The following is a 12,980-nucleotide window of genomic DNA, read 5'->3' as shown; positions in this document are numbered from 1 at the left end:
GAAGGCCTCACACACTCCTCTTTTCACAGCTTGGCCTGCTGCCCACAAGCTGTCACTCCCTGGCACCCAGGGCAAAGAGAGAGAAGGAGGCCAAACTGCAGCCAGCTGCAATGAATCACTCACTCCCCCCGGTCCCCTCCTCCCCAGGGAGCCTGGATCCCTCCTTCCGGCAAGGGGATAATGTCTGCCTGGCTACGCTGGCTTCTTTCACAGAAAAAGCCATCCTTTTCAGGGGTGGGGGGGGGCTCCTATTGCAAAAGCTGCTGCCACAGAAAAGCGCAAAGCAGCTCCCAGCAAGACTGAAGAGCGAGGATTTCTGCTCAGCAGCTGGATGGGAACACGCTCCTGCAAGTGTTCAGCACAAACACCACTTAAAAATCTGATGCTGGTCATTTGTCTAAATTGCAGGAAATTCTGGAGGAAGGCTCAGGCACAGAATCTGATTTCATGGAGACTGCTTATCCCTTCATGCCTTGCTTGTGTACTATTTATTTTGGGGACTGATCCCCACTGCAGTCCCTTCCTAGCTTCTTTTCTCCCCCTCACTACACCATCCAGCCTAATCACCATGTCTTATCCAAGCCCTTCTAACCACCACCATCTCCTTATGTTTATTTTGATGGGTTCCATCATACAAACTGCTTCCCCACATTACAGTTCATTCTTCATTTTTAACACAAAGCAGCAGAGGGGAATGCATCCACATCTCAGGGTCAGTGGAGTCTGAGACAAAAAACGCAGCTGAGAAGGCACGGGAACACCAAGGTCATCGTGTGCCTTCCTTGTGCTACAGGCCCAATATTGGAGAGCAAAGCTTTTGCAAGGTAAAAATGTCAGCTCTTTGCTTTCCGAGGAAGGGGATATTCATTGATAGAACACATACAAACTCAGCCCCTCACTGTCAGCCTAAGCCATGGCACATGGGTTTATCAGGCACATGGGAATCTTCCATCCACTCATTTCTGTCTCCTGCAGAGAAGTTGTTCACTGCACAGTAGGCAGTCCCTGCCTGAACAGTCACATCTCTCTCCTGGTACAGAGAAAGAAGTCTTTCTGGAAGAAGAGTTTAACCCCAAGCCGTGCAAAGGTAAAATCTCACTGCCTCCAATGAGAGATGAGAGGTTGCCTTCCCTACAGCACATGCTGCCACTTCCAGCACCCCTCTTCTCCCGCTAGCACATCTGTAACCTTCCCTACCCCAGTGCCTCATACCCACAACAGCCATACAATAGTGTCTAAACCCCCTAAGGCAGCCATTTAGGCTCCCAGTTCAGCATACCTGTCTGCTGGTAGTGTGCTTCAAATTCAGTCACTGCCAGGGCAGGATTATATACATTTCTCTTATCTCTTCCTGCACTTGTGGGGTGAAGGAAGAGTTGCACAGTTCCCACCTGGCAGTCAGTGCTTATTAAAACAGTGAGAAACTCATCAACTTTGTTTGGGTCACCCAAGTGGTCTGTAGAGGGTTTCTTTTATTGTTGTTGCTGTTTGGGTTTTCAAGGGGTTTGTTTTTACAAAATCTGGAACAGCACCAAACAAAATATAGATCATGAAAAGAAACTCACTCTTATATTTTTTTGAAAACCAAAGCGGGAAGGACCTTCGCTATTCCTAAAGCTAATTTCATCACAAACTAAACCAAGTCTTAGAAACGCTCTTTCAGGGACACAAGCTGTCAAGAATCACAAGTAACCACACTGAATGCCATTTTATCACCTTCTCTGTCAAATGACACACTACATATGGATTTATCCCTTATGATACATTTATAACACTAAGATTTCTCTTGCACTCCTATACATCTACATCAATAAGTGCCGCCTCCACAACACCTGCAGCTACAAAACTAGTATATTGAAAAGATTATTACACTGAGCATCCATAAGTTAGCAAGCGCTGGAACTCAGGTTACCCCTTGTGCAAATCAAATACAAAACACCCCGTAACTGTACAGACACTGAGTTTCGCTGTGGGAATGCTTGCTCATTCACCGTCTCCCTCCTCTGCCAGAAGGAGCTCTAAATGCAAAGCTTAATAGGAACAGTTAATATCCCGAGTGTGGCTCTGAGCCATCTGAGCTCTGTAACATAATCAGGTTCATAATGCTCAGAATAGCACTCTGGAGTCCTAGTACAGACTAAGACCTCACTGTATTAAGTGTTGTGTAGATAGTTGTAGTGGTGCTGTTTTCTCTTCTGTAAAATTACTGAGCACCTTATACAGGAACCAACCGTAACCCATATTTTACAGAAGTTAGGACACAGGAGAGCAATGTATACTTTTCAAATGTCTTTTTTTGGCGGCTAAATCAAGTTGGTATTTTCACAGACACACTGGGGGGAGGGAGGGAGGGGAACACTGAGGTTACTCTCTCTCCGGAGCAGACAGGCAAAAGCCCAGTTCAGCCAAAGCTCACTGAGGCTCTTTATGTTCCCATTCAGTGACAGAGGTCACTTGTCAAAGACTGAACCAGATCTGGTACTGGGCTGCCTGCTAAGCACGCTGGCAAAAGGATCTGAGCTATACCCTCCTCTGCAGTTGTTTGCGTTTCTTTGGGAACACCAAAGGTCTGGACTCCTTCCCAGTGCTACTTGCACCGCCTTTGCTAAAAACATGCCTTTTAGCTTCAAAGTAAAATTTGCCTTAAATTCCTCATGCTCTGAAGAAAGGAAGCTCGTACACAGGATCTATGAAGAAGGTAATCGCTTGTGATTGACAAAACACTTCATTTACGCAAATTCTAATTATTTTGGCTCAGATTTCAGGACATTTTCCTACCATAGATACAGGTTACATCCATGTTTGAGCTGATCATCCTGTGATCCTCTTCAGGTTCACATTGCACCGCGGGTGCCGCAGCCTGGTCATGCTTCCCAAGCATCCACAAGTCACAGCTCTTCAATTCATTGATTTTTAAGAAGCACTGGGTCACGCTGTCTGGCCCTCAGTTATCACAGTTCACTAGCTTTCTGCACATTTCTGGCTTAGGAACTGTATGTGTTTGACGTGAGTAAAGCCTAGATGCCTTTTGGCAAGATGCCCGCGGCAAAGGCCTCAGGAGAAAAGTCCACCATTTCCCAGGCTGATACAAATGGACAGGCATCCCCTCGCTTCAACTTTTATTCCCTATATGTGAAAAGACCGAGGGAGCTGGCCATTACAAGGGGGAAAGGAAGAACTGTAGGGTCCAACACAGCTGCAAGCAGTGTACTCAAAGAAGCATGTTACAAAAGGAAACAGAAGTAGGCATCTGAGTACTTACAGCCCTTCACAGAAACAAGGCAAATACCACTGCAGAATAATCTCTAAATATAGGTTGCTCCTTCAGATCTGTACTAGCCTGAATGCCCTGATGCAGTGAGAGAAAACACTATAGGATGGGGAGCAGGAAGGGGCTATGTATGGTCATAAGCAGGAGGAGGCTGTGTATGAAGGAGGACATTCTCCTCTCAGCTAAAAAAAAAGGCCGTGGTTTCAGCACTGTTTTGCCTTTCCTCTGCTGTGTTGTTTCCCAGATGAGAGGAATCCCATGGGCACATTGCACAGTGTCTGAACAGAGCCCGTCCTGCCTTCTGCCCCTGGCACGGGGCTCCCCAGGGACTGCTTGAAGCGTAAGGGACACTAAAAAACTAAAGGAGCACTAAAACCATGCCTGCCAAAGCTTGGGTGCCAGCATGTTCTCCTGAGCTAAACACAACAAGTGCGGAGGCAGGAAGAGAAACTTTCACAAAGCTGTTTTTAAACCTGATTTACAGGGATACAGTGAAACTGAGTAGGGTCATGGGTGAGGGGAGATTGAACAAGTTAATAGCTAACCAGCAAGACTGTCACCAGAGACTGCAGCCTACAACAGATTTTCACAGGGAAACACCAAATCCAAAACTGTCACCTGCAGACCAACTGGGAGCTGCCACTGCCTCCGCTCCTTCTGTACCACTGCAATGCAATCACAACTACAGTACTATCCTTCCCAAACTATCTCAAAACTATTTTTTCCCTTTTTTGTGTGCCATGAGCTATGAGGATTTGAAAGTCTGGGTTTCGGCAGCTAAAGTAACAGCTGTGAAAACATTGCTGGAGATTTTTACTACAACAGGTGAGAAGAGCCTTCCAACTTCTTGAAAAGGTAGTGAATGCATACAAAGGCAATCCAGTGCGGAGCTGCAGGGACAGCAAAAATGGAAGTCCCACTGCTGCGGTGGGCATTCCCGAGGCTGTCAGTGTGGAAGAGAGGATGAAGCTGGCTGCTGCTTTACCTGTAGTCACCCAGGAGACAAGCCATTGAGACCTACAGAAATTCCAGTGGTCTTATGAAGAGCAGTTTCTAGGAGGAAGATTTTTTCATGAGGATATTCTTGACTATTAGTTGAATAACTTCTTTGTTCCAGGCTACCGCTAAAAAAAAAAAACCACCAAAGAAAGCCTTCCTGCTATTGCTTCACCATTCAAGACATTGTCATTGTCACCTTTCAGATGTGTAAGCATAAGAGACAGCAGCAGCTGAGCTGTGGTAATTAGGAGGGAGAGATGCACAGGCCTTGTCTCCCATCTTCCTGTTGAGATGCAGTTTACACTTTGGCAGGTTTAACAGTCCCCAGTGAAAATAAGCCATCTGCATCTACTCCAGCAGACCATCCTCATTTCTGAACCCTTCAAACAGTTCTGGAAAAATCAGCGTTGCCTCCCTGCTTTTTATCAGGCCCAAATGCAGACACAAAACCATTAATTCTCTTACAGTAATATAGGAACACTGGCTCTAGACCTGTTCACAAGACATCTACTTCAAAAAAACATTTCCCATTTTATTCAAGTGTCTGTCGAGTTCAAAGTTACACTGCTCTCTCTACTTGCAGCAGAGAAGCTAAGGAGGATGGGACCAACCTCATCATTCAATTCTATTCACAAGCACCCTTCCTAAGGAAAGCCAATAACTTTCAGAGAGTCTCTGCAGACTTTTCTCCACCGCTTTGCACGCTGAAGAATGGCTGGTTGGTAATCCTCTTTTCACTCAGTGAGCACAGACTCAAAGGTTTTCATCCCTCTGAGCTCAGAAATTTCCATTTCCATTTGAGAGAGACGTTTTCCTGGCAGTTCTCAAAAGATGCATTTGTAAAATAGGAAACAACCTCAAGGAATGCTAAAGCAAAGGAAGAAAGCTGTACGTGGACAGTCTTTCTACCTCAGCCAGGAAAGGAAATTCCTTCTCAGCACTGATGCCCCATAAACACAACCTACTCTGCAACTAACAAATACTTGATCAACACAAAGTGACTGGCTGTCCACCCTACCTTGTACAAATACCCAATATTTTCCTACATGTTGGTTTCAGATCAGCTGGGGCAACAGCCACCAAAATCTCAGAAGAAAGAAAATGTCCAGAAACATGTATTTGTGTGTGCATGCCAGAAAAGAAAGGAAAATAAGGGGTGTGTGTCAGATGGCTAGGACAAATTACGGAGATGTGAAGGTATTCTAGTGAAGTCACTACAGATAAGACACACTTGTGTCAGTGTTTAAGCTTGTAGTCCATAGACTTTTGTTGTCTGCAAAGGTAATTAAAAAAGCAAATCTATTGCCATATCTCTAAAGGAAAATGTTTAGAAGTCTGCAAATCCAAAGAGGTTGAAACTTGCTTCTTTCAAGTGCAAAACATTCAGATGGCCCAAAGCCAAGTCCAAGAAAAAAGCCCTAGTCAGTAGCTCAGGAATGCCAGCTCTTAACACAAACCAAAAGCATACAAACCCTCTGGTCAGGCAATTCACAGTACCATCTCCTACCAAAAACTCACTCAAAACTGCACTCTTAAAATTGCAGCTATCGTCCACCTCCTTGATTCTACGCCAGGGAAGCCTAACCCAAGTCTCGCTTTGACGCTCTCCAAAGCAGTCAGCCGAGCGAGCTATTTTTCTTACCTTGCTTTAGGGAATTCCTGCTTAGCGTCTCTGTAAAGAGAAACAAGAAGGCTTCACGCTGCATCGGGCAGGATCCCTTCCATCACTCCCAGCTCCTTAGCAAAGGCATTCCTGAGGCGCACTGTGCCCTAATAAATCAACACAAGCGCTCCAGGTTTCCCCGGCAGCTGGAAGTTGGAATTCTGCAGTGAAGGCAAACACCTCCCCAGCTAAAACAAACACAGCGAGGGAGCCCCTGCTGAGCGCCCACAGCTACTGTCAAAAGAGGGGTGGAGAGAGAAGGTGGGGATCATAAGGCATCTGGCTGACAAAAGACAATCCAACTTAAAGGCAGAAGATGGCCATGAGTCTGGCCCTGACCTAGGCATTCCTCTGTGGAGGCATGCGCTTGCCAAAACGTTTTATCAGAGCAAAACCACAAACTTAATTTTTAGAGCAATGACCATCTTGCCCCTGACAAGGATGGTAGTTTTGTCTTTAAGAGCATTTATTTTAGCATTTAGAACACTCATGTAAAAGATCATGCAAAAATACAGAACAAAAATAGCCCAGTCTTAAACAGCTTATAGCTTAACTCTAAAATAAATGAAGACAAAGAAAACAGTACTGGTCAGTATGAGCAGCAGTCAGCTCAGCAGAACAAGATGACTGCTGTTTCCAGGAGTAAAGGGAGGTGTTTGTTGTTTGGTTGTTTTTTTTTTTTTTTTCTTTTAAAACTATATAACAGAAAAGACCTGATGAAAGATTTTAGAGAAAAATTATTACGTGGGTTGGCATACATTTACGGGCCAACCACCTCTCACACAGAAACCACACCAGTATTTTTCAAAAGCAGCACAAGGAAACAACAGAGGCTAATGTTACCAGACAAACAGCATTGAGAGCCCAACTTCCAGCACTAACATTTGCTAGACTGCATACAAAAAAATAGATGGGCTGCTTCAGTGCCTCATTTTCAGTTGCACTTGGCGAGTAAGAGAAGGGAGTAGTCAAGGCAGGGCTGAAACACTGACAGTAAAAGGAAAGCAAAAGAGTTGATTGCCTCAAATGCTCTTACAACAGGCACAAACCCACCAAGACCTTAAAAATAAATCTCATTTACTAAAACAAAGGCATCTTCCTCAGACACACACCAAGAACTGGAGTAAGCTCCCAGATTTCAACATCTCCCACTCCTGATGGTTGGGAGGTAGCGCAGGATAAGCGTGAATAAACCCCACTTACATCAGACCTGATCTGTACCACAAACCCAAGTCTTCACCTTCCACGGCACTATTTGGAATCCTCACTTTGAGACCACTGTAAGGCATATTTCCCTTCCCACTCCCTTGAAGGGCCACCAGATCCCAGTCTATAAGCAAATAATGCTGCCTTTAAGGGAAATCCTGGTCTACCTACACGTGGTTAATTGAGACACACACATGCCAGGCAGCTAACAGTGCACAGCAGTGATGGAAAGCCAGCAGACCCATCAGTAGGTGAGTGCCAGGAGCTCCCCACCACAAATCCTCCCCTCCAGCCCCCAACAAACAAACTCACGGATTGCTGCATGAAATTCAGCCTGCAGAGCTGTGTGCTGTTTGAGAAGACCCTGAGTGGCAGCAGAGCACTTCGAAGCCCTGGGTCTCAAGAAAGGAATCACAGATGAATGTGTTGGGTGAAGGACTCGTACATATGTATACGTGAAGAGACACAGACACAAAGGAGGGCAGGGCGGGGGGGTGGGGAGAGAGACAGCGAGACTTGTCTCTAGGCCTTGTGCTTATTTTGACCTTTCAGTTAAAGATTCTTCGAAAAGGCACTGTTCAGCCCCAAGCCTGATTAGATGTCTTGGGAAAAACAGAGCACAAAGCATCACACATGAATGAGCACAGAGCCATAATACAATCTTGATATTCCCACCCATCCATATGGCCAAAAAAAGCGAAGTTCTTCAGTGCAAACATTGGCAGCAGTAATATGAAACTAATGTGTTAATTAGCAGACTTCACAATCCAGCACAGGAGAGAGATTGCTGATGTTGGCTATTACACAGTCAATCAGAAGCCAAACAGAACAAGTACCATGTTAGTTAACCCATTCAGAACAAAGGTAATAATTTGCTAATTGCAGGTTTCTGGAGTGAGCAGACCAAGGTCTGTTTTCCAAACCTCTTCTCTCAGAGATATCTTAAAATGTATTTGGTATGGCAAGTTCTCCATCAGTCGTAACTCTTCTCTTTATTAACAGTCTCAACTTAGATGTTTAGCTTAAATTCAGGAAAGCCCACCACCTTGCTTTACACAATGTCAGATTAAGTGAGCTCAGTGATTTGTCTGGCCTTAAAAAAACTAAGTTAGTTTTCAGCCTGTAAACAATCACAAGTTATTCTGAAGCAATCATAGGCTAAACTACAACATTCATCAAATTTACTTCTTGTATAGGGTTTTCACACTGAATGCAAGAGAAGATTAATGAAAGTAGCTGAAATTAAATGCAATTGGAATTAAACACTGTTCCTTGGTGTACATGGGTTCACACAGCAACTGCTTAATAAAACTCTACTTTTCTAAAAAGTTTAATCAGTAAAATAAGTGCCACAAGACAGGTCAGATAGAAAGATCAGCATAATGGTGAAAGAAATATTGTGAGAAACAAAGAAGATTTCATTCTCAGGAGACATCTGAAGTACAAACCTCAAGTTAACACTCCCATAACGAACAAGATTATAACCAGGATGTACCACTTACATCGCATTAAATATTTAGACATAAACAAAGTTTGGGAAGAGAAAAAAACAGGGTTGAAGAACACAACTGCATTAGTCTTGTAGTTATTTCTAAAGCACAGAAAAACAGAAATTAATTATAGCAGGACTAGTCAGAGTCACATAATTTAAGGTAAGACCACTCCGACTTCCTGCCTAACATAGAGGCGCCGTTCCATTTTATCCACTCACACCTCCACAAAACCCATTAAGTGGTTCTGTGAAATGTAGTGGTTTATGGCATCTAGACTAGAGGCCTTTGGAGGTCAAAACATAAGTTCACTGCTCTCCTAGTAGTTTGCTCCAATGGCTCCATCATTCTTTCTGGCAGCAAGGCCAGTCTAATTTCTTATTTGTTTGCTTTTCTGCCTTCAGCCATTAATTCCTTCTCTGCTGGATTAAAGAGTAGCTCCTCAGTCAATTATGCACATGCTTTAACCAAGTCACATTTCGATAGCTTTTTTAGCAATCAACAGATCGGTCCTGTCAGTCTCTCATTACAAGGCACCTTCCTGAGTGCTTGAACAACTTAGAACTTTTTTTTTTTTTAAATAGCAATTTGATTGTCATCCCCCCTACCTCCTCCCCCTTCTTCAGGGTCACTGCTTTTGTGAAGCACACAATCGGTAAACGATCAGCATCTCTGGCACACAGAAGTCTATACTTGCCTGTATCAGATGGATGTTATTTCACTAGACCCGTTTTACAGCATAACGGAGGAGCTACAGAAATCATAGACTGCAAAGATTATATCAGCGAGCTAACAGTCAATTAACTGACTGCACTGAGTGTAGGGAGCTCATATCTTTCTTAGTCACCATTTAATCATTTCTCCAAAAGCTCTAAGGAAAACTTCACTACTTGATCCCCATCCTGCTAAAGACTTACGTACTATTCAGGATCTTCATGGAAGAAAATCCCAACAGACCTGTCGTTTCCAGTCACGGTCTTGAACTTGCCCTCAGCATTGCCTGCCCCTCTGCTGAATCAACATTAGCAGTGGCTTTAGATTTATTTCCAGAATACTGATGAACTATTGAACAGCACATAGCACTGATGCTCGCTAAAGACACCTACTAGGAATACCACTTTCCAACATGTCCCCAGTAACCCATGATTTCAAATACATCAGCCTTTTTTTTTTTTAAATTAAATAATTATGAGGTATGCTGTTGATGTTGGCACAGTTCAATTATTCATACCATTGTACTACTCCAAGTCAAACATCCTAAGAAATACATTAGATGAACACAGTCACCTGCTGCCGTGTACTCACGTGTTTCTTTCCAGCTGGTCTTTCTTTTTATTAACACAACCGAATCCTTCAGAGCTATATATCCTCTGAAGTATACATCAAAACCAATAACTACCCATCTCAAATCTCCCCAAAGACCCGAGTTATTCAAGATCACTGCTTGAAAAGCATTAGTTCCTTGTAGATGTTAACCAGACTCTCCATATCACAAGGACTAGTACCTCCTACTATTTTTGTTCTAGCAGGAGGCCCATTGAACTTCCACCTCCAACCAGTATTTCCATTTAGCGACAGTTCTCACTGTGTTATATGTCAAATGCATATCTAAGTTCACAAAGAGCACAAGGCAGAGAGCTTATGCCCTGCGTGCAGGCAGGAGCCCAGGCCAAGGTTTGGGTGTGGGTCAGTATGATAGCAGGAAGGGCCGCCCGTTATAGCACTCAGAAGAAAATAATTCCAAGGCAATAGCGTAGAATGAGACATGTGGCTTTTATCAATCTTTAACTTGGTATTTTCAAAGCAAAAAACTTACTTGCCATTGTGAACCCCCCCAGCCCAGCTACTGGGAAACACTAATACCTGGCTGTCTATCAGGGACCCTATCCTCTCGGATGGCATCCTCAGCATAGCTTTAAGTAGGAGGAGCATGCAGCCTCTGGAAAACTGGTGGCACGGAAAGCTACCCATCAGTTTTAACAGCAGAAAGTCTGTTCATATTTATGCATGACCGCTCAAGTGAACTGCGTGACTGCTTTTGTTGATCTTAACAATCTATTCTTTCAGTAAGAACACCAGGAGGAAGCCACGCTGGGAAAAAACCCACCCTATGGACATAGTGAATGGGACAGAAAATTCCCCTACAAATTCTGTAAGTTTATTTGCAGTGACGCTCTGCATTGACTTTTCTAGCAGCTTTTTGGGACACCTTCACACAAAGCCCAAGCCACACCACAGTAGTCATTTTGACTAAATCTACTTTAGAAATTGATTAGACCATTGATTTTTTCATAGCTTAGATAAAGACAAAGTGACCTTTCCATCCCACAAAAAACAAAGGGAATTAACACATGTAAACAGAGCCTTCGTTTTAAAGGAAGTGTTTTGCTCCCTTAGAAGGGAAGTCCTGTAATGCTTTATTTTTCTTGCAGCTCTCAAAAGATCAATTCTCCTTCCTTCACTTGAGCTTTTCACCCTTATGTTCAAAACAGGCCAAAGGGGCAAGACTTCTCAGAGCATATACAGAAGAGCAGCCTGAAGACAAATACAATACAGATCTTCCTATAGGTCACTGAGTGGTAAAGAAACCAGTAGCAGTTTGTAGACTAACAATTCTAATTCAGTCAAGTAAAGCAGCATCACAGAGGACAGTTCCCAGTAGCACTAACAGTTTCATAAGCACCAAACGTTTAATGCTTCCTCTATACAAAAAAGAATTTCGATAAGTATTCATTACAAAGTGGAATAACACATGTTTATATCGGTTGAAACCATTTCCCTCGTGGATCACTGCACGTATATGATTTCTACCTGCTTAAAATAAACATGTTGCATTTTGGGCAAGGTTCCATTATTAGGACCTTATGCCTTCTGGTACTTCCTACACAGTGCACTCGGGGATGCAGATTACAATCCTAGAGCTGAATAGCCAGGTGTCATTTGTGTTTTGATGATCCAATAGGCTCTGGCAGCCTGCAGAGAACACAGAGCCTGTAACTGTCGCTGCAGCACCCATTAGGATCACACTGTGCTGGCAGCACTGGGAGGAAGGTAAACAGACCCATAGCCCAATGGCTTTCAAACATTTGGGAGGCAATCGAGGCAAAGGAAAGGATGAAACCTCAGAACTGCAAGTGCGGGTCATTCTCCTGTAACAGTTTTGCTCAGAGCAGCAGCATCCCAGGACTCGCCTGCTGCTGCTGACCACCTGCGCCAGACACAGACACAAACCTTTGATCAGCAACAGAACATCAAACTGCAAAACTACTTAACCAGAAACATTCAAGTTTCTTGGGGCTGTGTGAGCAGAATGCCAGCATGCATGCTGCTCCCAGCAGGACCTCCATCACTGTCATCACCTGGAAGGTAAACACTGTTTAGATATTATTTGTCCGTAGCTAGTGAGTCTGGCATTCATAGATGCACTGTGGTGGTGGGATGCTGTAGATGTATCTGAATGGTTGGCTCCAAAATAACATGAGTCTGCAATACCAACATCAGCTTGCCTACTCTTTCTACTCTTTACAACCTTTATTCACAGATTTCTACAGAGACAGCTCTCCACAGTGTTGTGAAGCCTAGTTATGCATTATGGAACAGTGGCCAGTATCAATATGGCTCGTTAAGGAAAGCTTCACGATGCCACCACCCTGCACTTACAGGCTTCGGTACCACAATGAAACAGAACAATTCTTTGCGAGACTGTTGATGGCAAGCAGGTCTTCTGTGTTTTGCGGACAGAAAATGAATTTACAAGGTTCAAGTATCCAGAACACAGTCCTGTTACTACAACACACAGGAACAGTTTTAAAATACAATAAGCAAGAAAGCGTGATTGTCAGAACTACCCCAGAAGCCTTTAGATTTGTGGCACTCTGCTGAGCTTGTTACTGAGCCTACTGACACAGGCTTTCACTTCCCCTGCAGATCAGTTCAGTGTTGAGAAGGAAGGGGCCACGGTGTCTTGGGCACTATGAGGACAGAGACTTGACTGTCCCAAGCCCAGAAAAAGCAAAACAGGCTAAATGGCTCTTTCATCTGTTCCTGTGCAGCTGCTCATATGGCCACACTGCCAGCACACGCAGCCCCTACTCCCCATCTACTGCCCCTGCAGAGAGCAACCTTGCAGGTAGCTGCCCTTTCGGTAGCACAGAGAACAAGAACAGCATTTGCAGAGCAGCTGCTCTACCCCGCTGCTCCTTTTTCTTTAGCTCTACATCATCTCAGCAGTGCTGGGCACAGAGCACAAGCAGACACTCCAGCACTGAGACTCCAACTGCCTGTTACTGCGGCCAAGGAGCTCAGAATACTGAGTCACTCGGAGATGGCAGTGCCGCAGGGACTGTTCTGC

At 44.2% G+C, this 12,980-nt stretch overlaps 1 protein-coding gene across 3 annotated transcripts in view; it reads right to left on the bottom strand.

Annotated features, from left to right (window-relative positions):
• Positions 1–12,980, bottom strand: part of PLXNB1 (plexin B1) — an 84,035-nt gene that overhangs the window by 63,773 nt on the left and 7,282 nt on the right. Inside the window, exon 1 of one of the 3 annotated variants that reach the window (XM_074878909.1) lies at positions 7,452–7,517. The exons of the other annotated variants lie outside the window; for them this stretch is intronic. The gene's annotated coding sequence lies outside the window, so the exon portion shown is untranslated. Of the gene's footprint in view, positions 1–7,451; positions 7,518–12,980 lie in introns of those variants that run through there. 3 annotated transcript variants of the gene reach the window in all.

This window comes from Strix uralensis, chromosome 10 (assembly GCF_047716275.1).
Source record: "Strix uralensis isolate ZFMK-TIS-50842 chromosome 10, bStrUra1, whole genome shotgun sequence".
In the NCBI taxonomy this organism is placed as follows: domain Eukaryota; kingdom Metazoa; phylum Chordata; class Aves; order Strigiformes; family Strigidae; genus Strix; species Strix uralensis.
Note: the sequence above shows the minus strand (reverse complement) of the source record. Positions and strands in the feature narration are given on the sequence as shown.